The sequence below is a fragment of the Lycorma delicatula genome, chromosome 10, assembly GCF_047948215.1.
Source record: "Lycorma delicatula isolate Av1 chromosome 10, ASM4794821v1, whole genome shotgun sequence".
NCBI lineage: Eukaryota > Metazoa > Arthropoda > Insecta > Hemiptera > Fulgoridae > Lycorma > Lycorma delicatula.
The window spans coordinates 39,840,289-39,851,335 of record NC_134464.1 but is presented as its reverse complement, the minus strand read 5'-3'; positions in this window follow the sequence as shown (position 1 = coordinate 39,851,335).

The window sequence follows — 11,047 nt, the reverse complement described above, 5'->3', positions numbered from 1 at the left end:
CTTTACCAATTAAAACACTATAAAAAATAATTGAAAAATAAATTATTTTATACAGATTCTGTAATTTAATTTTTTTTAATATTAAAATTAAATTGAAAAATACTTTCTGTTTCATATTACATTATGAAATATATTATACCTCCTCTATGAATCATGAGACCTTGCCGTTGGTGAGGGGGCTTGAGTGCTCAGGGATACAGAGTAGCTGGACCGAAGGTGCAACCATATCGGAGAGGTATCTGTTGAGAGCCAGACTAAGGAATGATTCCTGAAAGAGGGCAGCAGCTCTTTCTTTGTTAGGGGCGTAAGTCACAATGACTTAAACGGCCATATCAACATCACTCAGTCCTCTGAGTACTGCGCAGCTGAAAGCAATGGAAAACTACAGCTGTTTTTTTTTTCCAAGAAAATGTGGCTCTGCATTTTCAAAAGCAATAATGGAGGCGCCTTCCTTGGTAAAATATTCCGGAGGTAAAATAGTCCCCCGTTCGGATCTCCGGGTGGGGACTACTAAGGAAGGGGTCACCAGAAAAGTAAAAAATAACATTCTACGAGTCGGACCGTGGAATGTTAGAAGCTTAAAAAAGGTTGGTAGGCTAGAGAATTTAAAAAGGGAAATGGATAGGGTAAACGTGGATATAGTAGGAATTAGTGAGGTTCGGTGGGAAGAGGAAGGCGACTTTTGGTCGGGTGACTTTAGAGTAATTAACTCAGCGTCAAATAATGGGCAGGCAGGAGTAGGTTTCGTGATGAACAAGAAAATAGGGAGGAGAGTGGAGTATTTCAAGACGCATAGCGATAGAGTCATAGTAATAAGGATAAATTCAAAACCTAAACCGACAACGATTGTTAACGTCTATATGCCTACAAGCGCCCATGATGATGATGAGGTAGAATGTGTATACGAAGAGATTGATGAAGCAATTAAACACGTAAAAGGAGATGAAAATTTAATAATAGTTGGAGATTGGAATGCAAGCATTGGAAAAGGCAAGGAAGGAAATATAGTGGGTGAATACGGGCTGGGCAAAAGGAATGAAAGAGGGGACCGACTTATAGAGTTTTGCACAAAGTATAATTTAGTAATTGCCAACACCCAATTTAAAAATCATAATAGAAGAATATACACTTGGAAAAAGCCAGGCGATACTGCAAGGTATCAGATAGATTATATCATGGTTAAGCAAAGATTTAGAAATCAACTCGTGGACTGCAAAACTTACCCTGGAGCAGACATTGATAGCGACCATAATTTGGTGATAATGAAATGTAGATTGGGGTTTAAAAACCTGAAGAAAAGGTGTCAGATGAATCGGTGGAATTTAGAGAAGCTTGAGGAAGAGGAGGTAAAGAAGATTTTTGAGGAGGACATCGCAAGAGGTCTGAGTAAAAAAGATAAGATAGAAAATGTAGAAGAAGAATGGGAGAATGTTAAAAAGGAAATTCTTAAATCAGCAGAAGCAAACTTAGGCGGAATAAAGAGAACTGGTAGAAAACCTTGGGTTTCAGACGATATATTGCAGCTGATGGATGAACGTAGAAAATATAAAAATGCTAGTGATGAAGAAAGTAAAAGGAACTATCGGCAATTAAGAAATGCTATAAACAGGAAGTGCAAACTGGCGAAAGAAGAGTGGATTAAAGAAAAGTGTTCAGAAGTGGAAAGAGAAATGAATATTGGTAAAATAGACGGAGCATACAGGAAAGTTAAGGAAAATTTTGGGGTACATAAATTAAAATCTAATAATGTGTTAAACAAAGATGGTACACCAATATATAATACGAAAGGTAAAGTCGATAGATGGGTGGAATATATTGAAGAGTTATACGGAGGAAATGAATTAGAAAATGGTTTTATAGAGGAAGAAGAGGAAGTTGAGGAGGATGAAATGGGAGAAACAATACTGAGATCTGAATTTAAGAGAGCATTAAAAGTCCGACAAGGATGTTCTCTATCTCCGTTACTTTTTAATCTTTACATGGAACTAGCAGTTAATGATGTTAAAGAACAATTTAGATTCGGAGTAACAGTACAAGGTGAAAAGATAAAGATGCTACGATTTGCTGATGATATAGTAATTCTAGCCGAGAATAAAAAGGATTTAGAAGAAACAATGAACGGCATAGATGAAGTCCTACGCAAGAACTATCGCATGAAAATAAACAAGAACAAAACAAAAGTAATGAAATGTAGTAGAAATAACAAAGATGGACCACTGAATGTGAAAATAGGAGGAGAAAAGATTATGGAGGTAGAAGAATTTTGTTATTTGGGAAGTAGAATTACTAAAGATGGACGAAGCAGGAGCGATATAAAATGCCGAATAGCACAAGCTAAACGAGCCTTCAGTAAGAAATATAAGTTGTTTACATCAAAAATTAATTTAAATGTCAGGAAAAGATTTTTGAAAGTGTATGTTTGGAGTGTCGCTTTATATGGAAGTGAAACTTGGACAATCGGAGTATCTGAGAAGAAAAGGTTAGAAGCTTTTGAAATTTGGTGCTATAGGAGAATGTTAAAAATCAGATGGGTGGATAAAGTGACAAATGAGGAGGTATTGCGGCAAATAGATGAAGAAAGAAGCATTTGGAAAAATATAGTTAAAAGAAGAGACAGACTTATAGGCCACGTACTAAGGCATCCTGGAATAGTCGCTTTAATTTTGGAAGGACAGGTAGAAGGGAAAAATTGTGTAGGCAGGCCACGTTTGGAATATGTAAAACAAATTGTTAGGGATGTAGGATGTAGAGGGTATACTGAAATGAAACGACTAGCACTAGATAGGGAATCTTGGAGAGCTGCATCAAACCAGTCAAATGACTGAAGACAAAAAAAAAAAAAAAAAAAATTACATTATAGTTTTTATTTCTCGACAGTTGTGCAGAAAATTAGAACAATAATAAAATTAAATTACTGTAATGAAACAACATATTATGTACCTGATTACTTTCATTTCTCTAGCTTTTTGTTGTACCATGAATCAAAAACTACAAAAAATTATAGGATACAATTCTTTATTTGTGTTGGTGATTATTTAGATTAATATTAAAGTCAAAATCTATTCCTGAAATTTTATTTATGGATATGAATTATTTATTGCTGCTGTTAAATATTTACGATAATCGTAATTAAATTTTTATAATTAAATTTAACAGTAGCCTTCTCTTTTCAGTCTTTAACACTTTAGCTGCTTTTTTTAATACTCGTAACTTAATTGAAATCTTGACAGTGAGAAAATTCAGAATAACCGATGAAGATGTTTTAAAATATTTGTATGCTATGTTTAATGAAACTGCAAAATAGATTTAAAAAAAAATCAATTATCATCTTTAATTAAAGTTTTTTTAGGGAAATTAATCAACAGATTTCTTTTTATGTGATGAAATTAGCCAGAAAAAAATTATCTATATTTAAATTTAACTATGATCAATATTCGCCTTTTAATTGAGAATCTTAAATGTTCGGAAATAAACAAAAAAAAACTTTTTTTAGTATTAGAAATGAACTTCCTAAAGATAATAGTAAATAAAGCTAAGATAGTAGAATCAGAATTCTTACTATAAGGAATAAACGACGCAACCTCTTCAAGATAAAAATATTATACTTTAACCTGATCTTGGACTCGTAAGCAGGATGGGTGGGTAATGAAAAAATAACGAAAAAATATAGGACAATGGAAGGGAGGAGACAACAAGGAAGGGCTATAGCAAAGCAAGAGGACATGTATGTAGTATGATATGAGTGGAAAGGACTAAAACCCTGATAAGGAAAGTGTGAAAGACAGAACACATGACGTGTTCTTTTCATGACCATTCCACTTAACGTATAGAAGTAGGGGACAAAAAAGTATGTAAGGTGGCTAAGAAGTGAGAAAGTAAAGATGTGTGTGTGTGTGTGTGTGTGTGTGTGTGTGTGTGTGTGTGTGTGTGTGTGTGTGTGTGTGTGCTTCAATCAATAATGTTTAACAGGAACAAGTAAGTAAACGTATAATTATAAAATTTCTTATGGTGACTCGAATTAAGTACTAAAATTTGCAGTTTAAAATTTTTATAAAAATCTGGAAAAAAGTGAGTTAATTCGTTTAGCTCTGTAGGATTAAACACAGCTTAAATAAAGGAAAATTTTTCAACCAGATTTTTCTCCAACCAAGTTTTTAATAAGGAAGTGGTTAAAAAAAACCAGTTAATAAAAATTTTTTTTTAATCTCACATTTTTCTAATTATATACATTATTATTTTGTTGTGTATACAGTTATACTTTTTTCTTAAAAAAAAAAAACTACATTAACTAAACTAAATAGTAAAACTACATAAAAATATTTTATATAGTTTTTTTTTACTCAAATAGATTTGTTCTTTTTCTGGAAAGTATATATATTAATTTTTGTTATTTGGAAATTACGAAAAAAACCTGAATTTTTTTTGTTTCTTCCCTTATAAAATCTTCAAAGAATTTTTTTAAAAATCCATTTGAATCAAAGATAATAATTTGATGTTGATAAGTAATAACAGCGGTGACAACCGAAGATTGAAATATCTCCATGTGCTTGACTTAGGGACTACGGAATGACAGTTTGCAGTTCTATCGCCAAATATAGTGATATTTTTTTTTTACGTTTTATTAATATTTTGTTTTTAACTGCAAGTTATATTGTTTTTGTTAATATCGACATTGTTATTTAACTACTGACTCGCTATCGCTTGATTATTTGTTGTTTTTATGGACTATGAAGTGAAGACAGGTATATTCTTTTATTAATGAACTTTAAGAATATTTCTTACTGATAACTTTGTTATGGATTGAATTATTATGGGAGCCGATTGTAGATATACTAGTTGTGGAACAAAAAATAGCCGAATTACCTTTATACTATTAAGCTTGCAAGTAATTCTTACAAAATCTTTATTTCATATCGTTTATCGTACCAAGAAACTTAGTTTAAATGAAGAGTGTTAGTAAGTTTAATAAAGGAGACCAGAAATTTAAGAAAGAAAAAAAACAGCTTTCCATTAGGAAAATAATCTTAACTATTTAAATTAAGATAAGAGCTCATGTCAATTTAGATTTTCCTTACGTAATTGTAAGTTGTGTAACTGTTTAGATTTGTGAAATGTACTCCAGACACCAGACACCCTATTGTCTGTTCAGACACCCTAGGATGTCTGTTGACACCCTATTGTCATCTGTGTCTTATTTCTCAAACGATTCAACGTAATACAACTGTAAGCTTCTACTGGATCCCCAGCCATATTTGAATTTCAGGCAAAGAGCGCGCTGATAGTGCGGCAAAAGAGGCTTATTTCCAGCTTCCATTCACTAATCGCGTTGTTCCGAATCATCTTGTCTGTTTTTTGAAGAGGGTGGTTCATGATGAGTAGTAAAGTGGACGGAATACTACCATAAACAATAAACTTTGTTCATTAATGAACATTGCGTCACCATGGAGCTCCTCATCTAGGAATAACCGTCGAGAGGAGGTCATTATTTGTCGTTTTCAAATAGAGAACAATAGGCTCACTCATGGATATCTGATTACTCAAAATGATGCCACCGTTGTGCTCGCTGCGACTGCCAACTAACTGTACTCCATATTCTTCTTCTGGATTGTGTCTGTTGTGCGGTATTGTGTTGCAAGTTTAAACTAGATGCTTACATGCGAAATATGTTAGTGAATAATTATGGTATCTAATATTTTACGATTTCTTAGGGCCGTCCGTTTATATTCAAATATTTGCGTTTTCTGTGGTATTTTTCAGCCGTTTATACCATTTGCCGTATAGATAGAAATTTTATTGTATTAATTTAGATTATTAATGAAATATTTCATTGCGGATTTATTTCGCTTTTAACATACGTCATAAGTATTTTCTATTTATGTTGCGTTTTTATATTGCTGGGTTTTAGTTTTTAATTGTTATTTTTTTAATATTCATTTGTTTACAACATAAATATCATGTCCGGCCGTTGATGACGATAATTCGTTGTGTGCTCAGAGAAAAAAGAACTATTAGATTTTCCCCAATTAGCATACTAACTTAAAATGCTCAAGTTTCTTTTTATAACAAGCGACATCTCATAGAAATAGTTTTAGTACAAAAAAACAGTTATAATACATTCTAAAATTTATTAATGACAGGCAACAACAGTAAACATTGCCAATAATAGCGTAACAAAAATTTTCACATTTAATTCGACATAATAGTTCTTAAAATACTCAAAAAATATTTTCATAATTAATCATAAATATAAAATAGCAGTAATTTAGAACACGCGTTTCCTTTATCTAAGCAATCTTAAGTATTTATTATAAGTTTTATAAAAAAGAATAATTTACGGTTAACGATTAAAGAAAGTATGCAATATTTATTTTTAAGAAATAGTGATCTTAAATATTTTTGAAACTATTAACACTGTAAAATGGTCAAACAGTAAAGTTAAAACTGAATTATTTTAGTCCAATTCTAGCGGTAATGAATTAGACAAGACTAGACTTTAAAAACAAAAATTACATAATTTAAAGTAATTTGGACAGAGCCCAAAATGATTTGTGCTTTTCTTTTTTAAACATTCACAGTCTATAATAAGAACTATTTAAAAAGAATGGCATTTAGGAAATGCAAAACTCTGGTATAAGATTTTGACTTGGGTAAACAAATTTTCAAGGTTCCTGGATCTAAAAACGAGTTTATGCTTTAATATCATTATGAAGGTGAAGCAACGAAATTATTGTTTGACATCCACTGTTAAAACCTGTTTGCTTAACTGCTCAACTATACATCTCATATGAACCATATGGCGCATTAATGGAATTTCTAACTTCTATGGAATTTCTTGATAACTAACTCTCGGTAACTAAACTACAACTTTTCTATTTATCAAAATCTATGCCATCTTAAATATGTAAAAAAAAGATATTAAGTATCTTAATATTGGTGAAAGAGGCTTGTTGTTTAACCGTTCTGGTAAACAAAACTAACAGGAATCCAAGATAGTTATGGAGTGTTCCAAGAATTTGGTTACTTTAATTGCCGATGAATGTTGGAATATCCAGAGAGAACGTATATACTTTTCTTCTTCTTTTTCTTTAGATTCTTTTAATCTTTTTTTCATTTGAACTAGAAGAAACTGTAGATTAAATCAACAGAACTATTAGTAATAGGTCAAAACTATTATTTTTAACGAACATAACGTATATTAACGAGTTATCTCTGTGGCAAAGTGGTAGCGTCTTCTTCTTACAAATGAAAGATTCTGGGTTCGAATCCTAGTCAGGTTTGGAATCTTTACACTCGCTATAAGGTTCATTTTATTTATTTTAATCATAAAAATGACTTTAATTGGGCGATAAGCCTAAATTTTTAAAAATATGTTTTAAAATAAGCCCAATAAATTTAAGATAAATATTCTTAAATAAAGATAAAAAAAAAAGAAACTAATTCAAACATCTTTGGCCCGTCATATACTTCCTGATTCGGTTGAGCAAAGGATATTTAAGGAGTATCCTTTTTTTATCACTAAAAAATGGACTGATCCAGAAGTATTACTATATCATGGGTTTATTCTAGGACATAGGTCTCTGCAAAGTTCTTTGTTTTTATTAATTCCCACTGATAGCAAAATACATCATGCAAGAAGTTTTTAGCCTTCGACGGGTAGAAGTACTACAAAATCTTTGATGTCTATCTTTATGAAGGTTTTGATATTACTGATCCGTCTGGGAATACTCAAAAAAATTAAAACTGGACCGCTAGATTAGGTTTTTGAATTGATTTGAGTGCTATTCCTAAGTTTTTTTTCTAGCATTCTCACTCTGACATTCATAGTTGACGCGTTTCGGAGTACTTCCGTTCTCAAAGCTACTTCTAGTACTCCAGTATTAAAAGTAGTTTTAGACTACTACTTTTAAGTAGTTTGAAACTACTTAAATAGTTTTAACAACGTAAGTAGTTAACTACTGAAGAAAGTCGATTTGAGAATTGAGGTACTCCGAAATTAGTCAATTACGAAAGTTAGAGTGACAATGACAGAAAATAACGCTCAAATCAATTATGATAATCCTTGCAGAAACATGAAATAATGTGAAAACCTTTGGTATTTGGAATGGGTAAAATATTATTATGATTTTATTATGGGTGAAACCTTTTTAGGGCTTCCTCCGCTACACCTATTTAGCCTAATAATACGAGTTTCAAAATTTAAGTCAGTATGCTTATCTGTTTCCATCCATAGATTTGACTATCTTTGGGATATATATAATAAAAATCAATTTCGTTCAATTTATTTATTAGCTTTCCGACTAGAAAGCTAATAAAACTACCGACAGTTGATTAACCATCATTGTAGATTAGATCAGCCTTATTAACCGGACTGAAGACAGCCATCCAGGAAGGAAAAATAATAAACCAATTATAATCGAAAATGATTCAATTAACAACTATTTTAACAATGGTAACGATAATTTTTTTTAACTTCAGACTATAAATATTTACATCCTACATTTTATCCTATCCTATTAGTTTATTTTTTCATTATGATCAAGATTGGAAAAACAACTATTGATTGCTACTAAATGTTGAAAGAGTTATGAAGTCTAAAAAAAAGGTCAGATAGGTATCTGTAGATAGGTAACAATTCCTTTTCTCGCTTGGAAGCATACAGTACCACCAATTTATTACAGGAACGTTATCCTGTGAACAATGTATACTACAAAATCAATAGTATCATTCCTGCAGATTTCGGTTTAAAAAACCCACAGGTGGATGACCGGAGAACATTTTCTCCTCAATCCATCACTCGCTCTCTCTCTCTCTCTAATCTATATATATATATATATTCTTAATTTATTATAAACGAGTTTACCTTATTTTTTTTAGAAAAAGAAGAATTATAAAAAAGTCAAATTTCAATTTTTCAGACTGAATGTTTTTCTACTTCGGACCGTATTGATTTTAAAGAATATTTCAGAATAAATATAATTTAATCCATATGAAAAACCAGGATGTCTCAAATTAAAATAATACTGATGATTCAAAAAGGACTTAAAAAATTTAAAAGCCTACAAAAATCTATTTTGATAACTTACAGATTCGATTGAGAGAATGTCAATCATGTCATATCAAAACACATCAAGTTTTGACTCGCGTAGTTCATTTGTACCAAATTCGGTCAGCAGCGCTTTCACCAGTGTTTTTAAAAATCAATGTATTTACTGGTATGTAACGTGTTCGTTATGTGTTTTGGTTTCACGATTTTCAGTTAGAAACTGCAGTTCAACGTAATTTTCGTAAAGAGTACGATTGGGAGCTTCCTAGTAGGCATACAACTTACTCTTGACACCAAACTTTCGTTGAGACAAGATTTCCTGTTAACATACCAAATCACAAGGACGTGCGTGCATTTCTGAAGCTGCTGCAAAATAATTCAGAGAAATCTTGCACGTAGTCGGAAGAAATCAACATAACGTTAGTCACGTGAGACTCTTCCGTAAATGATTCTTTGGTGCGATTTACGTAAACGATTGCACTTGAACGATTTTTTTTTGTACATCGATTTTTTTTGTAAGGTTCAACACCTTACAAAAAAATAACACTGTAAAATGGTCAAACGACCATTTTTGGTCTTCATTTTGTCGACCATTTTGTCAAATGTCGTAATTTTTGGTATGACGACAAATTTGCTCGGCTGCAGTTTTACGTGAAAATGATGAATAGAATTGCAGAAAACGGCATATTTGTAGACAATGTAATTTTTATGACGAGTCAACGTTTCACATTAATGGCAAGGTGAACACCGATAACTGCTGAATATGGGGTAACGAAAACCCTCATGAAACTTTGCAGCAAATTTTAAATAGCCCTAAAGTCAATGTTTTTTGTATACTAAGCAAACAAAAACTGTAAATCCCATTCTTTCAGGAGGCACCCTTAAAAGATATCGTTTATCTTGATATGCTTTAAAATTTTCTAATTCCTCAGTGAGACGATGATGACCAAGATGGACCCTTCTACTATCAGCAAGACGCGGCACCACATTACTAACGCCTAGGGTCCGAGATATTCACTCGTTTCCCAGGCGGTGGGTTGCTCATAAAGATCCATTTGTACGGTCACCTCGCTTGCGAGATTTGACCTCGCTAGATTCTTTCTTGTTGGGTTTCATTAAAGAAAGTACCACCTTTTCCTCCTGATTATGTTGAACTAAGAGTTCAAATTAACACCACTGCTGCAGAGGTGACTCTCAACGTGTTGGCTACAGCCTAGAATGAAATCGACTTCAGGTGGGATGGATGTCACATTAGAAATGGAAGTCATATAGAATCAAGATGAATGCTGGGTGACAAACATTATGTGTTTTTGTATGAAATGAGACCTCAAACAAATTTCTAAGTTATCTAAATAAATTTCTATAAATTATAAATTTGTGAAGTCCTTTATGAATGATCCGATATTATGGGGGCTGTTTCCCTGTTTATAAAATAAGTTTTGTTTCGGTAAAAAATGTTATAAACACATTTTTTACTTCAAACGGTAGTTCACCATCGTCTCCATCAAATCTTTATTAAGATACATTATACCAAATTAAAAAAAATTAAGAAAGAGTAAAATAAGTTTTTAAATATACTGTACAGAAATACTTTTTTTTTAAATAAAAATCTGATGTGGACACCAAATAAATTCCTTGTACGCCTATTAAATTTCATGTACAAATTTTTTTTAAATGAAAAGTACTTAAAATTTTACTTCATTAATAACTTATGATATTTTTTTAATTTGTTTTTTTATTGTTATTTTTGAATTACTGTACTTATTCGAGTACCCCCGCACTTTTTTTCTTGGAATTGGAGAGAAAAAATAATGGGTGCGGGACTTACTTGAAATATAGCCTTTAGCCAGGATAATTTATCTAAAAGTAAACGTTTTCTTAGAAGTACCTAAATTCAATCACATAAATATATTTGCATTAGGCTTTCGTTTATCAATACCGGATGCCGCTTATACAGAATACATCCTTAATTATTAACATCCTATTCATATTATCGATAGGAAC